Source organism: Camelus dromedarius, chromosome 25 (assembly GCF_036321535.1).
Source record: "Camelus dromedarius isolate mCamDro1 chromosome 25, mCamDro1.pat, whole genome shotgun sequence".
Classification (NCBI taxonomy): Eukaryota; Metazoa; Chordata; class Mammalia; order Artiodactyla; family Camelidae; genus Camelus; species Camelus dromedarius.
In genome coordinates, this window is record NC_087460.1 from 88,277 (window position 1) to 107,573 (window position 19,297).

Here is a 19,297-nt window from a genome sequence, read left to right on the forward strand (position 1 = left end):
GGGCCAGAAGGATTTTTACCTCATCCCAAGAGCGTTAGGAAGCACCTTAAAGTACAGGGGAACAATGATCTGTGTTTGTAAAGTATCACTCTTGTCCATCAGTAGATAAATGGATAAACAAAATGTGGTATAGTCATACAATGGACCGAAATTCAGCCTTAAAAAAGGAAGGACTTCTGACACACTCTGCAACGCGAGTGAGCCCTGAGAGCACCGCGCTGAGTAAAACAAGCTGGCACGGAATGCCTGGTCCCGCTTATGTGAGGTCCCCAGAGTAGTCGACTTCATGGAGACAGAAAGTGGACTAGTGGTTACCAGGGGCTGGGGTGGGGGAAGGGACAGGGAACTGGGGGTTATTGTTTAAGGGGTATAGTGTTTCAGTTTGAAATGACGAAAAAATTCTAAAAATGAGTAGTGGTGACAGTTGTACAACATGGTGAATGTACTTAATGCCACTGAATTGTACACTTAAAAATAATTTAAATGATCTCAAAGGACTTTAAATAGCAAAAACAATCTTGAGAAAGAAAAGCAAAGCTGGAATCAGGATCCTATGTCCTGATTTCAAACTATATTAGAAAGCTGCAACAATCAAAATAGAGCAGTGCTGGCATAAGGCCAGACTGGACCAATGGAACAGCAGCATCCGAGACCGCGCCCTTGCCTGTGTGGCCCAGGGATCGCCAGCAGAGATGCCAAGACTCCACAGTCGGACCTGGACCTTACACAATGCACAAAAATTAACTCATGGTGGATTTAAATACCTAACTGTAGGACCAGAAACTCTAAAACTCTGAGGGGGAACCACTGGGGAAAAGCCCCACAGCACTGGGCCCAAACCATTAGACGCTTACCTCTCGGTGTCAGTTCATTTCTGAGGTTCACTTCTGCTGTGGCGCTAGCAGAGACGTGACGTGGGCTTTGAGAAGAACAGAGAGAAATTTGAGAGAGTGGTCTGCCCGGGGCCCGAAGAGAGCCCAAGGGGGCTGGGGTGGAGGTGGCACCACAAGGGGCAACACACACAGGCAGCCGGGACGGGATGTGGGAACCCCATTCTTCCGTCACGGGTGAGCCAAGGGTCAGCCCTCTCACAGCAGGGCAGTCGCAGGAAAGGCACTTTGACAGTGATTGGTTTTCAGTCGGACAGAAAACCTAAAATACAGCCAGAAGAAAAAAATCAGTAGCAAAATCCTAATCTGATGGGATTTCATAAATAGCTCCCTTTAATCCACTCCCTTTGGCTTTATAACTGACTTAGGCTTTAGCCAAAGAAGTCTCCCCAAGTCAGACTGCTTTCACCCGATTTCATTCCTAGTGTTTGCTTCAGGTGACCTGTCTCCCCAGCAAACACTGGAGCTCCCAGAAGGAATGAGCCCACGTTCTCCTTTCATACTCTCATACTGTGTCCACAATAGAGACACCGTACGTATGGATACATCACATCTAGGACAGTCACTGCAGAAATACCGTGTCTTGACTGACACCTGGAGACAAGGTTTAATGCCTTTTTCTTACAAATGAAGTGATTTGCCAACTTTGTCACTGTAGCGGAGTTTGGGGGAAATTGGTGTCTTCTCTGTAGAGTGGGAGGGGTCTCTGGCCTGCCTCCTGGAGCCCTCAGGCTTTCTTCAGGTCACAGGAGAGCTCAGGGTGGAATTAGAAGAGGGGTCATGCTTCAGAGTGAAGGGGCGCCCCACAGATCCAGCCACTAAAGTATGTCCCAGGAAGCAGACAGGAGGCAGACTTGTGAGCGAACCTTGCTGGGGACCTAGCTCAGTTCTTCATCCTCTGGGTCACAAAGGGGCCATCTGAGTGGTGTGCCCCCAAAGTTAAAGCCAGATGGGAACTGCAGAGCAAGGAGGGGCGAAAAGCAGGAAGTAGCATCCTGGGAACCCCAGGATAAGCTGGCACAGGGGCCCCTGCAGAACAGACGAAATACCAGGGGGACCTCAGATTTATTAAAGGCTGCACCTTCCACCTTCCTTCTGTGACACCGAGCTTCGGCCTTTCAGTACCTGAACAAAGATCTAAGCAAACATATATATAGGCTTTTCTATGTATATGCTTTGTACACGTATGTGTGTGGCTAAGTCAGCTTGTTTAGTTTATATAACTGCTCATGTGTATGATTGACTGATAAAGTCACACAGGGGACCATGCATCTACAGAGGTAGGGGTGTATGCACCTGTGTGTGTGCGTGTGTGTATGCACCTGTGTGTGTGTGCCCATGTATGTGTGTGTGTGTGGTGTGTGCGTGCGTGACAGAGAGGCAGGGAGGTGGGCCAGAGGGCGGGCTTGAAGCAGGGCTGCACGATCTGAGCAGGAAGAGAAGTGAGTTCAGTGACCACACTCTTGCCTGTGGGCCCCCACCTGCCTCGTGACCTCAGCTGTGATCTTGTGGCTCCCCAGCCTTCTTCACAGCCCCTCACCCTGCTGGTGAGATGGGGGTACTCCCTCTGCCCAGGGCGGTCCCACTGCTGCCACCCAGGAGGGCCTCCTCCAGTCGACCCTGAGTTCTGCCGGGATCCAGTCCCTCACTGCAACCAGCACACAGGAGCCTGCTCTTCCACACCTCCCAAGCTACCTGCGGGTCTGCCCCGAACCTCCCAGCCCCAGTGACCGCCCCCCACCCTCCACCTGCCTGCCTGCCTGCCTGCCTGCCTGCCTCCTGGGGGCAGAACAGGAACTAGAAAGTGAGAGCAGAGCAAAGCTCTCCAGCCTACTGCTTGTAGGGCTCTGGTCACAAACTGAGCACAGGAACAAGCTGCTGAAACCACTGCTATTAACTGCAGTAAATGGCACTCTGGAGTGACCCTTTACAGTTTCACAGCGCACTGTGGTTCACAGAGTGTTTTCCTGTGTGTTGTTATTTGGCGTGTGAGGGAGACTGTTTCCTGACAGAAGGAAATCTGTGCTTTAGAGAAGCTCATTGATTTGCTGAAGGTCATGCAGTTAATAGATGGTACGGCTGGAACTCAAACCCAGACCCTCTTATATTGGATCTGAAGGCATTTTTGAAGTGTCCTTGGTGCTCATTTGTCCTTGAACTTCCTGCCACGCTGCAACAGGGCAGACCAGGAGCGAGAGACCCAGATGCTCTCTGTGTGACCCCGTAAGTCTGGCTTCCATCTGGCCTTTGTCTCAGCAGATTTGACTAAGTCCACAGAGGAGCGGGCGCGACAAATCCAGTGAGAGAAGAGCATCGTTCACGTGTTGCTCAAGCCCAGGAGCCTTTCCCCGCCAGAGCCTCCTCGACAGAGAACAGGAGGGCGTGGGGGTTCGGACAGCGTGTTCAAGCCTGAGACTCAAGGGTTAGAACTGAGGAAGGAGTTGACTCCCGACGTTGTGGGAATCCTTGAAAGCCATGGATGGGCACGCTTTGTGTTTCTTCTCATCTGAGGGCTTAGCTGTGTCTAACAGGAACAGAAGCAGGAGATGTTGGCACAGACCTGCCCCCAACCCCGGGCACCAGGCGAGGTCACAGGCAGGGCTTGGTCCTGGCCCCATCTCCCTGGACCTGAGATGTCACCACTAGAAAGTTCCTGTCAGGAGTCTGCCTGCAGGTCACAGACAGACAGTGATTTCTGCAACACTTGCCCTGAGCAGAGACCCAGGCCTCCGGGTTCTGCAAAACCTGCCAAGGGGTAGCTCTGATTACCCCGGGGCAGTGAGGGGAGATGGAGGAGAAGGGATGGGGAAGTGTTGATAAGGTCACAGAGCTAAGTATATTAAAATTCCCTTGATTGTAAAATAAAATAGAGACTGGCATTTTTAGGAAAATGGACATGGGTTGGGCTTGGAGAGGAAGAATTGCTAAGTGGTACAAAACCAGGCTGTAATCCCTCCAAGCAGACATGAGTCACTCTGAGGAGCTCAGTCCTGTGTCTTTCATTCCAAAGCCCTGAGCCAAGCAGAGCTGGTAGCAGGGCTGGCGAGCAGCCTTCCCAGTCAGCGGTGGGAGGGAAACACAGGTAGCACAGGAGGAAACCTAGATGACCTTGGGCATGGCAATGACTTTTTAGATACAACACCAAAGGCATGGTCCACGAAAGAAATCACTGATAACCTTGACTTCATTAAAATTAAAGTTTTCTACTTGTGAAAGACAACAGCGAGAGAATGAGAAGACGAGCCACAGACTGGCAGAAAATATTTGCAAAAGACACATCTGATAAAGGACAGTTATCCAAAATATAATACATAAAATATAAATATAACAAGGATCTCTTAAAACTCAACAATAAGAAAATGATGAGGAGGGTATAGCTCAGTGGGAAAGTGCATGCTCAGCATGCATGATGTCCTGGGTTCAATTCCCAGCACCTCCATTAAAAACAAATCCCCCTCCAAGTGAAAGAAAAAAAAAAAACTTTTTTTTCTTTTCATATCTTTTTATTATTGAGATACATTGGTTTAAAACATTATGTAAATACCACGTGTAAAACATTATGTTTCAACTTCTGTATATACTGCAGCCTAAACACCAAAAGTTTAGTTTTCATTCTTCACCATACAGCTCATCCCCTTCACCGATTTTACCTTCCCCCACCCGTCTTCCCCTCTGGTAACCACTGTCTGAACAACCCACTTTTTAAAATGAGCCAAAGACCTTCACAGACACAGAAGATACACAGGTGGCAAATAAGCACGTGAAAAGATGCTGCACATTGTGTCGCCAGGCAAATGCAAATTAAAACGACACCATTACACACCATCAGAAAGGCCGAAATCTGGAACGCTGACATCATGCTCTGGTAAGGGTGCGGAACAGGAAGCTTCATCACTGCTGGGGAAGGGCAAAACGGTGCAGCCACTGGGGAAGATAGTTTGCTAGTTTCTTACAAAACTAAACATACTCTGACCACACAATCCAACAATTGTGCTCCTTGGTATTTACCTGAAGAAATTGAAAACTTATGATCACACAAAAACCCGAACACAGATGTTTACAGCAGCTCAATTCATAACTGTCAAAACTTGGAAGCAACCAAGATGTCCTTAGTAGGTGAAGAGATTCATGGTGCAGCCAGACAATGAAATATTATTCAGAGCTAAAAAGAAATGAGTTATCAAGTCATGAAAAGACACGAGGAAAGTTAAACGCATATTAAATGCTCCACAATAGGTAGAGCATTTAGGATTTTAGGGCAGTGAAAATACTCTATGATACCATTATGAGGGGAGAGGGTATAGCTCAAGTGGTAGAGTGTGTGCTTAGCATGCACAAGGTCCTGGGTTCAATCCCCAGTACCTCCTCTAAGAATAAATAAATAAGTAAGCCTAATTATCTCCCTCCCTGCCAAAAAAACCATTATGATGGGTACATGTCACTATACGTCTGTCCAAATCCATAGAATGTGCAACAAGACATAATATAAGCCATGGATTTGGGGTGATAATGATGTGTCCATGTACAGTCATCAGTTTTAACACCTGAACTGCTCTGGTGGGGACATTGTAGGGATATCAGTAATGTCAATACGAATAAAAATGTTTGTATCTTTGATCCAATATTCCACTTCTAGGACTCAGTTTCAAGGAAATATTTACAAACGCAGGCAACTTTTATATGGAAAAAATTTTATTATAGTTATATGCAATCAATAAAAATTGAAAATAACTCAAATAGTCAGTGAAGAGAAATGATGACTCATTCATATGATGAACTATTGTGTGACATTTAAAATAATTTCTTTAAAGAAACTTAATGGAGGGGAAGATTTACAGAAGGCTATTTTAAATGAAAAGTAGGATATAGTTATCCATTTTTCTCCACCTTAGTCTATTCAGGCTGCTGTAACAGAACACACAGACCAGGTGACTCGTACACAACAGAAATTTCTCTCTCACAGTGTTGAAGGCTGGGGAGTCCAGGGTCACGGCACCAGCAGATCTGGTGCCTGGTGAGGCATCTTGGACACCTGTCTCTCCTTGGGTCCTCACAGGCAGAAGGGGCAAGGGAGATCTCTGAGTCTCTTTAATAAGGGCACTAATCGCATTCATAAAGACTCAGACCTTATGACCTAATCACCTCCCAAAGGCCCCATCTCCAAATCCCATCAACTGGGGATTAGATTTCAAAATATGGATTTGGAGGGGACACAATCACTCAGTATGCAGCAGTCTTAACTTAGTTTAAAGACAAAGACAGGATAAAGACTAGAAGGAAATAGGGATATTAATCACGATTTTCTTTGAGTGGTAGGATTACGGATGATTTTCATTCCTTTGTTCCTATATATATTTCAAGTTTTCTAAAATAAACATGTATGTCTTTAAAAAAACAATGGAAATCAAGTCAGTAAACGAGAGGTGGGAGAAATTATTAGTGACTCTGGGCATCCTAAGAAATTTTCCCTGATATCCATTGGGGCCAACCCCAGATGCCTTCTGCCTTCTGGAGAAGCTACTTTGTCAAACAGATCTGCGTGGGATTTCCATCTTTACCATTTATCTAGTTGGGTGGCCTTACACAAGTAACGTTCTTTGTGTTCTTATGTTCTTAAATCATAGAACAGTGATGTGAAATCTCACAGGTTGATAGGAGGATTAAATGAAGTGACCCATGAATAGTCTAGGCACACTGTCAGAGCTCCATAAAAATGTGTTCCCTGCCCTTATTTTTGGAACTGGAGCAGAACACCTGCAGATTTAGGTAGAAAGGCGTGGATGCAGAGTGGTGGTGAGGGGGACGCCGGGTGATAAGCAGGGACCACTCCGAGCCTCGGCCGGCCGTAACCCTGCAGTCCCACCCCTCGCGTTAATGGGCGCGGAGAGGAGCGGAGCGAGAGTGACGAGGTGGACAGGTGGACGGCCACAGGGTAACGGAGACACCAGGAGAGCCCGTAGGTCGCCCTCTTCCGAGGGTGCTGGCCAGAGTATGTCTGCTTTTGACCACACAGCTTGATGGATGTCGTACTGAAGCCAATGATCCTTGAAGGCTAAATAATCTCTAAGGCTTATTTCTGCTCTGATTATAATATGCAAGTGCTGTTAGGAATTTATTCAGATGACCCGTCTTCCGTCTGACTTCCTCAGCCATTTCCAGCCCGCGGGCAGCGGTACCCCCCGGGGCTCACCGGCAGCCCCAGCTCCAGCCGGAATGCAGGCCTCGGCTCCTCACCGCCCGGAGCTCCCCTCTCTGAGAGTCCGTGTGGGAGGGGTCCGGGTAGGGTTGGCTCTGCCCCTCGGACGTGCGGGCCGAGGTAGGGCTGGGGAGGAGGCGAGGGACGAGGGAGGCTGGGAGGAGGGGGAGAGGAGGGGGGAGGGGAGCAGAGGAAGGGAGAGGGGACGGGAAGGGCGGGGAGGGGAGGGTTCGATTCCGGTCTGGTTGAGGCTGGAGAGGAGGTTCTGATGGTGCCGCCCGGGAAGCCCACGTCCCAGGCCTCGCGCGGCCGGGGCGCATCGCTGTGCCACCTCTCCGGCCGCGCCTGGTTTCCATAGCGACCGCAGAGCAGAGAGCGGAGGCTGCTGCGGCAGGACCGGGCCTAGTCCTCCCGCCACCGGACGCGCACCTCCGGCCCGGGAGCCGGGCGGGTGGCAGGGGCTTCGGGGTCGGCGGGGCCGCGCTCTGCACGCGAGCGGCCGGAGCACCCGCGCCGAGGACCGCCGGCCAGGAGAGCCCGCCGGTGAGTACCACACAGTCTTCCTCCGGAGCGGATCTCTTAACCACAAGGTCATGCGTGTGTCTGGATTAATACCTTTAAAAAAAAAATCACACCTTTAAATTGCTTGTGGCCGGGAAGGCTTTCCTTTTCTGACATCTTTAGGTTCTTGAAATTATTATTTCGTCCCCTTTTACACCACTGGAGCTACGCCCGCCTTGGTGCCTCCATTACCGACAACGCCCCACTGTGCGGGTCCCTGCATCACAAACACAGCCCAAACCTATCCGAGAAGCCCCAGGGCTCAGATTCCCAGCCACCCCCATCCCGTTCGCTTTGTGTTCCTATCCTGTAATCAAAGAAATAACGTCCCGGGCAAACAGCACTGCAAGGTGGTGTCGGGGCGAAGCCCCGCGTCCTTGCTGGCGAGGCCAAAGAAACGCATCTATCACCTTCGCAGCGAGGTTCCCCGAGGGGTGGGAGTCGGGGGTGGAGAGCAGGTCCTCCTTCCCTCCGGCGGGAGGTTGAGCGCTCAGCCCAAAGCCCAAAGATGGACATGCGCGCGTGTGACCGCACTGGGGGCTGCGGTGGATGCAGCGCAGGTGCTTCTCTTGCAGAGCTCCGGCAGAGCACCGAGACGTTCAGCCCTTCCTGCAGCAGGGGCCTAATGCCTTCTAGGGGACTGGCCTTGTTTCGAATCTAATGATTATGATTCCATGTAAAATACTCTGTGTATAAAGTCGTCTTCTCTGACCATCCCCCCTCATCTTCCCACCCACCCCCACGAAAGAAAAAGGCTTTCTTGTTGGTCTGTTACTGTGATTAACTATTTAGAGGTTTCACTGTTATAAAGATTCCTTTCAAGGGAAGGGCAAAATCTTGTTAAATGAAAGATTAACAGGAGGCAGAACCGGTGAGCCCCTGCAGTTACCATTCAGTGGTTCTCAGCCCTGCCTGCGTGGGAACACCTGGGAAGCTTTAAAAAATACTGACGCCTTGGGCGTAATGATTTCGTAGTGTATAGAAATACCGACTCACTATGTTGTGCACAAGGAGCCAACACAGTGTTGTAGGTCAATTACGTTTCAATTAAAAATTAAAAAAAGTACTGTTGCCCGGGTCCCACCTCCAGGGATTCTGGCTAAATTGGTCTGGGATACAGCCTAAACATTGGGATTTTTTAAGCTCCTAGGTGGTTCTAATGAGCTAAATTTGCGGTCCACCATTCTTATCAACCAGGATGACATTTTTCCAGGTCAGCTTAGTAATAGCTCATTCTCTCAAATGGGGGGCCCGCTGTAGGGCAGGGTGTGTAACTGTCATGAGTGCTGAGAAGCTGGCAGGGTTGGGGCTGCTCAAAGAGGCTCAGGATGAGGGCATGTTTCAGAGGAAGGAGGGCACATCTCTCTCAGAATAGGTCCCCTCACTAAATGAAATGTTCTGATTTGTATTCCAGGGAAAGGGGGAGAGATGCTTTTGCAAGCCTGTCGGGTGAAATGGTGGCCCCTGTAGATTACAGACTTCATGTTAGCAGTGACCAGAGTCAAGTGCAAATCTCCCACCCACTGCGAGGAGAATGAACACTTAGAAAGAAGAGGGGGTTAGGAATGCAGTGGTCACTCTGAAGAAGGGAGAAGTAAGAACATCTAAGAGTTATAAACGTTATCCTTCTCAGGCCTGAAACCCTTTAGCATGGCTTGAACTCCTCCTAAGTTTGAGGGGTTTCCCTGAAGAGCCAAGGACCAGAGTCAGCTCCTCCCTGCAGGCATGACTGCCCACTGGAGGGCACACCTGTTGGGAAAGGTTCTTCCAAGGCTTGCATTCTGAGGTAATCTCATGAATATTCATAAGTGCTGTGAAGCAGGTGGGAGGCAGAAACTACCCAGCAAGTCTGAGCTTGCAATGCCTAACATGTTCAAGGAAATTAGTTAAGGCCATAAGATTTTTGAGCATGAGAGGTTCGAAATTTAAACACACTAGAATGTGTGATCTACCAACCTGAGGCCAGAACTTCACCAGTCACAGCTTCCACAGCTTCTGCTTGCTTTAATTTTGGTTAAATAAAGAGTCAGTTATGGTCTCCTTGAGGGGTAGGTATAAAAGTGCTGTCTCTTCTGAGACCCCTGGCAAGGCTTGGTCATTCACCTGATAAACAGGGAAGAGAATTAAGATGCTATTTAACAGAGCTTCCTGTGCCAGGGCCACTGGGGGTAGTGGCTGGGAGGGGTCCGAGGATGCCCACCACTCTCCCCGATGCTACCCAGGTCATCCTCCACGGCACTCAAGGGTGCTGACCTGGGTGAGCCCTTCCCCAGGGCCTGCTCACTTCACACAGCACTGTTTGTCTCTTCCTGGGCTGATCCAGTCTCCTGAGACAGTGCTTCACTAACCAGCCTGGGCCTCCTTCAGGTTTCTCCACATCCACTTGGCAAAGCCAGGCTGTGGGCATACCTCAGCTCCCTGCTACAGCCTCTCCGGTGAACTGGAGCTGCTTTCCACTAATTCCACGTCAACGATACCTCTCAGGCCCAAATGCCCTTTCCCAACACGGCACCTCAGAGCCGACCCACCTCTGGGGCAGGCCAGGCCAACCCTGCCAAGGCGGCCAGTCGACTAGGCAGCTGAGCTAGACACAGTGAACCATGTCTTAGTTCTCATTGCTGCCCAGCACCCCCTCCCTCACCCTGCCCTCGCCCCGTGACCACCCACGTCCACTTGATCTGGCTTACTCCATGGGTACCAGTTCATCCTGGGAATACTAGAGAGGTTGCGGGGTGTCAATAAAACCCTATTTATACTTGTTTAGACTGGATTGTGACTCATCAGTGGGTCATGAAATCAGTTTGGTGGGTCATGACCAGCATTTTAAAAAGAAACAACAGAAAAGCTTTAGTCAGATGAGGAAAAGAATAAGCAAAAAATACATAGCTATTGTTCATCATTGATGGTGCTCAAAAGTGCAGACCATAGCAACACTGTGACATTGTTTTACTTCTTGCTAATGGGATTAACAAAAAATAACAGCTAATGCAATTGAGGGTGCCGTAAAATTGCATTTTTTATTGTGGATTGCACTGTAAACTAGTAAAATTTGGAGGCAATGCAACATAATAGGAAAAGCCATATAAGTACTATACTCAGGAATTTTTCCCAATGAAGTTGTTTAATAAAGATTTTTAAAGTTTCAAATGCATGAAAGTTATCCTCTACTTTGTTAGTTATAATAGAAAAAAAATAGAAACAGCTGAAATGTCCAACATTAGAGGAACAGTTTAAAAATTTTTAGCACTTCGATACGATGGAATATTTTGCATTTATGATGAAAGCTTACATCCAGAGACATACAGAAGGAAACAAAGAAAGATTTATGATAACATGAATAATAGAATACAAAATAGCAAGCACACCACGTTTGTAACTGTGTGTACCTGTGGAAGACAGATGCACAGGTGCAAGTTGCTAAAGTGATGGGTTACAGGTGGTTTTTAAGATTTAAAAATTCGTTTGCTGTTGTATATAAAACCTTCAAGACTGGAAGAAATGAATGTGCAGAAAAAGAAAGAAATCCCGGAAATTATCATTTTACAGCTATTGTTTTCTTGGCCCTAGAAACCAGAAAAATCATGAGAGTCACAATTATGTTGAATAACTTCATGCTTGTGGATTTTTTCACTCTTGTTGTAAGCTAATGTCAACTTTGGTAAATTTCTTGTTTAGGGTGGATAGTTTGTGAATATCTATTGACTGACAAAATATCTAGATCTTTTAGCTGTTCCATTCACAGTCTCAATCCTGGGAAAACTTGAATTTATCTCTGAAGAAGCATCACAAATCTTAGTACAATTAACGCTTTCTCTTTAATTGTGTATTATAAGGAGACTTGTAATTTTTCTAGCATAGGGAACACATCTTTGGGAAATTTCCCCCCATGAAAAGAATTATGAGAACATTCTAAGTAGGTCACATCCCTGAAGGGAAAGGGATCAGGTGTGCAGTGTATGGAGGTCTGGGGAAACTTCGTTAGAAATTTGCCTGATATGGATACTTAAATGATGGAGCTGTTTTATTTGAATTGGAAATGAGAGTAAGGGGTGGGCGGCAGGTTCAAAATCAGCAACTTGGAAAACCTGTTCTCTATCTTCCGGGCTCTGAAATTTTCAGACCAACTGGCCTGGTATGTAATTCCTGGGTTCTCCTTAGCTTTTGCATTTGCTGTGTAACCTCAAGGTAAACATTTAGTGTCTCTGTGTTTCCATCATTCTCGAGAGGAATGAAAATTCTTGTTCTGTCCCTTCTCCAAAGGCATGTTCAGTGGAAGACGCAGGTGTTATGCTTATTTATGTTCCCATAATGCTCCTTCCCCAAGGGTTTCTGATCGGCCCTCCACAGACAGGACACTAGGACACAGATGGGGACAGAGACATGAGGGAAACCCCGTAAACAAAGCTGTGTGTGTGTGTGTGTGTGTGTGTGTGTGTGTGTTTACGTGTGTGACACACAGAGAGAGAGAACATTGTGCTTGGCTCAACTCAGAAGCTCTAATCTTTGGACTACACAATGTGTCAATTACTTTGCGGACTTTACTCTGCAGAGATAATAACTCTCATTTTTAGGAAGGGGACACTAAAATGCATTAAGCACATACTCCAGGCCAGGTGCTTTCACATACATCATCTCCATCAATCCTCAATACACCTGTGAAGTGAGTGGTATTTTTCTCCATTTTTCTAACTTGGAGAAGATTCCTACAAGTCAGAGACACTCATGTGATCAGGAGATTTCTGCAGAAACCAGGGAAGTGGGGATTTGGGCTCCTCTGACTCATGACAAAACACACACTCTTGTCATGCCTCTGTGTCAGACGATTTGAGTTCAAATTTTGACGGTGGTGTTGTTTAGCTGTGAGTCCTTGGGCAAGTTTTTTAACTTCTCTGAAGCTCAATTACCTTGTATTAAAATAGGGATAATAATGACACAAGAGGAGGTTATTAAGAGGGTTGGAACGTACACTGATGGCAGTTTTTTGGTTGTAAATGATGGAAGTGGACTCTAGGGCTAACTCTGGGGAAGGGTGGAGGGAAGTTACTGGGAGAATATGAATGAGCTCATTTAATGGAAATGAAGGGTTTGGGAGGATGAGAACCAGGGCAGCTGGGGGGTCTAGAGAGCTGGGAGATGGCTCCTTCTTTTGGGAATTCACAACTGGAGGAATCAGCTCCAATTATTGTCAGTTCCTGTGTCTCTGCTTAACACTCAGATTCCAGGGAGAGCAGTCAGCCTGGCCTCAGGGCCATGCACTGTCTCCAGAGCAGGGCACCATGGTGACATGCCCCCAGGCCCCCACACAGTGGTGGGAAGACAGTTCCCACAAAAGAAGATGTAGGTACTGTTACCTCATGAGAGGGCCTGGATGCTGGGCTGGCAAAAGCCACGGATGTCCACCCAGGAGCTAACACATCAAGCCTGCCAGCCCAGGACCTGCATGGAGGAGTAGCCTGTGAGTGCTTGTTGCTGGGGGTGGTCTCTCATCCCCTCCTGCATGACAGCAGCTCCAGACCTCAGTGTCTCCATGCGTGTCAGGTCGTGATATGCATGGAAGATGATATTTGAACAGCACCAGTGAACCCTGAGGTGCTCCTACAGGGGGAAGCCCCGCCACCCTGGCAGGCATCTGGGCCTGCCCTAGGGAAGCTCTGCCCCTGCCTGGTCCCGCTTGGCCTGCATCTCCTCCCCTCCAGGTAGCAGGCAGGGGAGTGGAGGCAATTGTGGGGACAGTCAGTCATCTTCTGTCCCCTTCTGCTGGCTCTGCTTGTAAGGAATTCCAGATCTTCAGGACATAAACATAATTCTCTTCTGGGTAAGGTTAGGGACACCTGGCCCAAGGGGCCTAGAATATTTCAGCGGTTTCATCTTTCTGCGGTGTTGCTGTGACAACACACTCCTGAGGGTGTGCCACGCTGATGGTATAGACTGGGTTTCCAGGCAGGTGAAACTTTGGCGAAGTACCTGTGGTGTGGGGGTGACCAGGATCCAAAGATCATGAATCTAGAAGAGACATGGATGTTCTTCTCATTCCCTTTTCCTTTTTTTGGTGGGGGGAGGGGCAGGGTATTGTGTTAAAATTGTACATTTTTTTTCCGTTACGAAGTATGTTCCATAGTCCATTCTTTCCCAAAGTAAAAGAGCACAAATACACAAAAGGAAGATAATCTCAAACCCCACTCGTCCCTCTCTGCACTAGGTGTTAACCTGTTAGTATTTACCCTTCCAAGTTCTCTTTCTTTCTAAACCCTCCAGCCTTGCTCCTCCTGGGGCAGTGAGGGGGTCCTGAAAAGCCCTGGTAAAGGGGTGGGGGTTGGGGGGAGAACTCTGCTTGCTCTTTGCAGGTGGGAACTGGGATGAATTAAAGAGGTTCAATTCTTGGAACTCCCTGTTCTGTCTGTCTTTTGAGGACCGGTCAAATAGCCCCTTCTCCATAAAACTTTCCCTGATCTCTTGGATGGGAGACTTCTCAGTCTCACAAGAGAGCACCTTCCACCTGGCAAAGACTCTCCCCTATCCTTGTCTCACTTTCCCTGCCCCATTGTCAGCTCCTCAAGGGCAGACCCTATGTCCTATTGATCTTGGGATACTCTCAGTGCCCAGACAAGTGCCTTGTCCATCGCAGACACCAATGATGAGTGAATGACAAGGAATCAGAGGCTGAAACCAAACAGAAGTTGAGTGATCTCGAATGGGAGCAAAGGGGGTTTGAGATCCTGCATATGCCCTTACTAGACACTGGGCAAAGGAAGATGTGACGTCTTTTCCTTTCCCCTAAAAGACTGATCCACTTGGCTGTGTTCTCCTCTTAAGTCTAAAAATGCTGATTTGTGTGCCAGAGGTTTCAGGTTTGCTAGTTCCTTTCTGAGGCTCTGTCAGAGCCTCTTCTGTTATTGTCCCACCTCCTAAATCAGCAGCGTCTGGTGCACCCCATCCCTTCCCTCCATTCTTTTCTTCTTTTCTCCTTCACAACTGAAAACAGAGCCGTGTGAAGTAAGTCATATGCAAATAGAACCCAATTGGGCTAAACCTGACCTTTGCCCCATGCAGTTTTGAAGCTGATGTTTTTATTCTTATGAGCATGTGTCTAAGCAGCAGAGGAAGGATAGACAGAGAGCTTCTTTCCTGCCTCACCAAAAAAGGAACCAGTCACTAGGTGAGTTTTAGTTCTGCAGACAAGTAGCCTCTAGTCCCATCTGATAGTAGGCAGATCCCCAAGGCTTGTGTTCAACAGAGCTAAGTCCTACAGAACAGAAAAATATGTATATTTCTGTACACATGACACCTATACAGAAATATATATATTTGTGTGTGTGTGAATTCTTCTTAGTTGTGACTGTACATGAAGATATAAGTCCAGGAAAACCCTGTTGACAAAATTTTCTGTGTTTCCTAGAGACTTTCAAGACCTTGTTCTGGGTTTGGCTTAGGGAAGAGTCTTCTTGCAAGTTACATCGGGACTCTAGGAAACTCTATTTAGATGATAATTACAATGTGGTGATTCTAGCTTTTACTTTTGGCTTTGGTGACTAGAGGTGTCTTCCACAGACTCCCTCTTGATTTTTCTTGCTTGTACTTACACAGAATTTCTGGCTAGTACAGCACCAGTGAGTTAGGAGGCACACCTCTCAATTCTTTGTATTATGAAAACTGACGCAGAAGTAAATTTGCAGTTTTGTCAAACTGCATTTAAATTTCCTTTTTCCTGGCAGGGTGAAACTGTTGTGGGGAGAATAAATTCTTGCCTCACCCAGGAAAGAATTTAAGAGCAAGGCATAGTAAAGTGAACGTAAGTTTATTTAGAGAGATACACACTCCATGGACAGAGTGCGGTCTGTCTCCCTCAGAAGGGAAAATGGCTTAGGAGATACACACTCCATAGGCAGAATGTGGGCCATCTCAGAAAGGTGAGAGGGAGAGAGACGGAGAGGTGTGGGGTGTTTAAAGCAAAAGTTAATACACTCCATAGACAGAGAGTGGGCCATCTCAGAAGGTGAGTGTTACAGAGCTAGAGCAACAGAGTCAGAGCGAGAGCAACCACGAGGTGCGAGATTGTTAGGTTTTATGGGCTCGGCAATTTCACATGCTAATGGGTAGGAGGATTATTCAGACTACTTTGGGGAAGGGGTGAGGATTTCCAGGAACCCCCACCTACCCACTTTTTTGACCTTTTATGGTCAGCCTGGGAACTGTCATGGCGCCTGTGGGTGCACCATGAGGTTCAAGGTCCACTGGAAGTCAAATCTTCCACCATCTTGGTTCTAAACAGTCTGTCCTGTCCTCAACTGCTGTGTCATTCCTGCAATGGTTGTGCCCTGTCCCCTTTCCTCCCACTTCAAAACTTGCAAACCAATCAGGAATTAGTTAGAAAGATTTAATTAGTTTAAAGATTTCTAATTTTTCACTCCCTATGAGATTTTAGCCCTGGGATAAACCCCAGACCCAGGATGTCTTCCAGCTCCAGGACATCTCAATCCATGATCCTCTTAGCTTTTCTCCAGAAGACTTGGTTGGTTTCAAATCAGTCTTCAACGTAGACGGGGAGCAGTGGGATCAAGTTTTTCATACCCTTTTTCTTCAGTAGGTCCATATGACAATGGCTGTAGCCCAGAATCAAATTAGTACCAAAACATCCTGTTCCTCCCTCTTGACTCTCTTACCCTATAGACAGAGAGGATGGGCTTCTGAGCTCACCCAAGGCATCCTGGAACCTTTAGGCACCACATAGCTTGGTTTTTCTTGCAGGTACCTTGGAGCTGAACATGCCTGGGGTCATGATGAGCAGAACTAGGGGCAGTAATGGTTGTGATGTTTGGAATGCTTGGATTGAATGGACTGAATTCCTGTTGGACTACAGAATCCATCTACGGGCAGGGTTTTAGTCAGCATTCTTTGTTTGTGACAAAAAGCTGACCAGAACTGCTTTAAGTTAAAAAAAAAAGAAAAAAGAAAAGGAGAGAATGTACTGTTTCACATAACTGGCTTCCCCTGAGGCTTGATCTAGGGCTTACAGATGTGACCAGACACAGCTCCCCTCTCCCTGTTTCTCAACTCCACCCCTGCTGGTGCAGGCTCTACCTCATGGCCCCAGGTGGCTGCCAGCAGCTCCCAGAGCTAACTGCATCCCATGTCAGGTCCAGAAAGGGGTTGTGATTGATCCTGACCCAAAGCCACTGGGAATGGGGTGGGGGGGTGGTAAGTTCTTCAGTAGGAAATTAGGTTACTGTTGGCTGGAGAGGAGTAGCTCCTGTGGAGGCAACCACGAAACAAAAAGCCACAGGACAAGAAAGTTGGGCAGGGGTTGAGGGTAGTACTGGGTAGATTAATCCCTCAGTATGGAGGATGGCCCATCTGGGACTAACCCCATCACAGAATTGGGTATTGTTGAAGAAACGCAAACCATTTTAATATTAGCCAGTGCTAAATATAACTCAGAGGACTGATCTCCTTTTATAGCTAAAAAAGTTTCTGTGTATATTTGTTACCCACTTCAAAGTTGTAATTTACGGATTATGTGCTATTTTGAACCATCTGTTCCACTACTGTCTTTACTGGTTCAGGTGCAATGGCACTGAGTTTGTCTGGTCACAGATCATTTGAGCAGATTCTACTCTGATTTCCATATCATTTCTCAGGGATTTGGGAGAAGAGTGATTGAATGGTGGAAAAAAGGAAACATTCATTTTGCTATTAAATTCCAGGGGGCTTGGAAGGAGAGGCACATATTTATCACCTTGATAGGTAAAAATACACTATGATAATTAAAACAAGAAGACAATGTTTTTCATCTGTCAAATGGCAAGGATTACAAAAGGAATGTCCAGGACTGGTGAAGGTTCAGAGAAACTGCCACATTATTATATACTGCTTGTGGGAATGTAACTGGTGTGAACTTCCTGAAAGACTATTTTGCAATATATAGGAGACATTTTAAAAAGTGCATACCCTTTGACCAAGCAATTCTATTTCTAGAAATATGAGGAAATAATCATTAAAATATATAAACATTGACATATATGGATAATCATAGACATTACATATAATAATGAAAAATTGGAGGTAATCTCAATGACTAAAAACAGAATAACTTAATAACTTGCTTAAATAACTTAAAGTTACTGATGCATATGATGCAGCAAATATAATCATGTTTTAGAATAATCTATAATGGCATAGGAAAACTCCTAGTCCTGTTAAGGAGGAAAGTAAATTGCAAATCATTTTGATCAAATTTTGTTAAAAAGATACATTCAAAAAAAAGATATATACACATGTAGACACAAAAAAGTATAGGAAAAAAATGTATCAAAATTGTGGCAGTGATATGCTGGTAAAAGTAATGGCTAAATTTTACTTGGGTTTTTTTTGTTTGGTTTTTTTTTTTTTTTGAGCTTTTACAATGGGCATGTATTACTTTAGAAATCAGAACACTTTTTCTTTAAAAATAAGACAGCACCACAATTCTTCCAATGGTCAAGTTATGGATCGACACTGTTCTCCCTACTGTTTGGTACACGCCCAGTTATTTCTGGGTACCTTCCATCTCTCCACCTTCCTCTCCAATACACACGTCCATCTCCCCATTCCCAGCCTTCTCCCAGAACCCAGCCCCACTCCTCTCCTGCTCCAGGGCAGGGACGGTCCACTGAGAGCTGGTACATTTGACTAGGGATGGAACCCTGTCATGTACCTTTGATGATTTGATCCACGCCTCACCAGAGGGGTCTGATGTTTTTCACCCTCATCCAGTCAGTAAGTACAGGCTTCCTGTGCGAACCATCAGGATAACCTCATATCACTTCACAGCTCTTTGCTCACAGTAGGTGCCCAAGAAACGCCTGAATGCATAAATAAAGCACCCAGATGAGCAGAGATGTTTTAGAGCTCTCTGGGGATAAGACAAGACAGGAGAGCTATGGGAGTGAAAACTGACAGGAGGACTGGGCCAGGCAAAGAGCGACTCAAGAAGCACTGGCTTCAGAAATGACCATGCTCAGACCTCTTAATCCATATCAAAAGTTTACTGGCTCCCACGCCATTTTGTTAGAGAGACCATCCCTGCGAGGATTTCAGCAGTTTAAAAAGAATGAAATCATTAGTCCAGCTTATTTTTTCAGGGCTGTGTCACACACAACTGTCAGTGGAGCAGAAAATTTCACTAAGTGGCAGGCAGAAGTATCAGGCAGCAACCCTGTGCAGAGAAGCCCCTCCTTGGGGCAGGGGGCTAGGGGTGGGGCTGATCCTGCCTCCAGGCACCCCAGGAGTTTTCCTTGCTCTTTGCTATTGAATTTGCCAGATGTGTCAAAGATGTAATATCACCCCCAGAACATAAACAATACACCAGTGAAATGAATACACAGTGCTTCTCACTCTGCTCCTTGAGTGGTCTGGCCCACTGTGAACACCTGCTCTACCAGGCTCCCTGGATTCCACAGTGGGGGTTTTGCTACTTTGTATTTGTTCCTTTGTTGCTTATGGTTCTCTGCTTGTTACATATAAAAAGGCTGTTTACTCAGAGCTAGGGTTGCAGGGGAAAATTCAGGACTTGGAAAACTAGACTGTTACTCACCAGCATTGTTAACAGCAGCCAAATACATCAGCCTTTTTGAGCTTTGCCTGGAAAAAAACTGCTCCTAGCCCTCCTGACATG

At 46.8% G+C, this 19,297-nt stretch overlaps 1 protein-coding gene across 1 annotated transcript in view; it reads left to right on the plus strand.

Moving 5' to 3' along the window:
* Positions 1 to 7,304: 7,304 nt before the first annotated feature.
* MICAL3 (microtubule associated monooxygenase, calponin and LIM domain containing 3) overlaps positions 7,305 to 19,297 on the plus strand; it is a 157,942-nt gene continuing 145,949 nt past the window's right edge. Inside the window, exon 1 of the mRNA XM_064478811.1 lies at positions 7,305 to 7,629. The gene's annotated coding sequence lies outside the window, so the exon portion shown is untranslated. The remainder of the gene's footprint in view (positions 7,630 to 19,297) is intronic.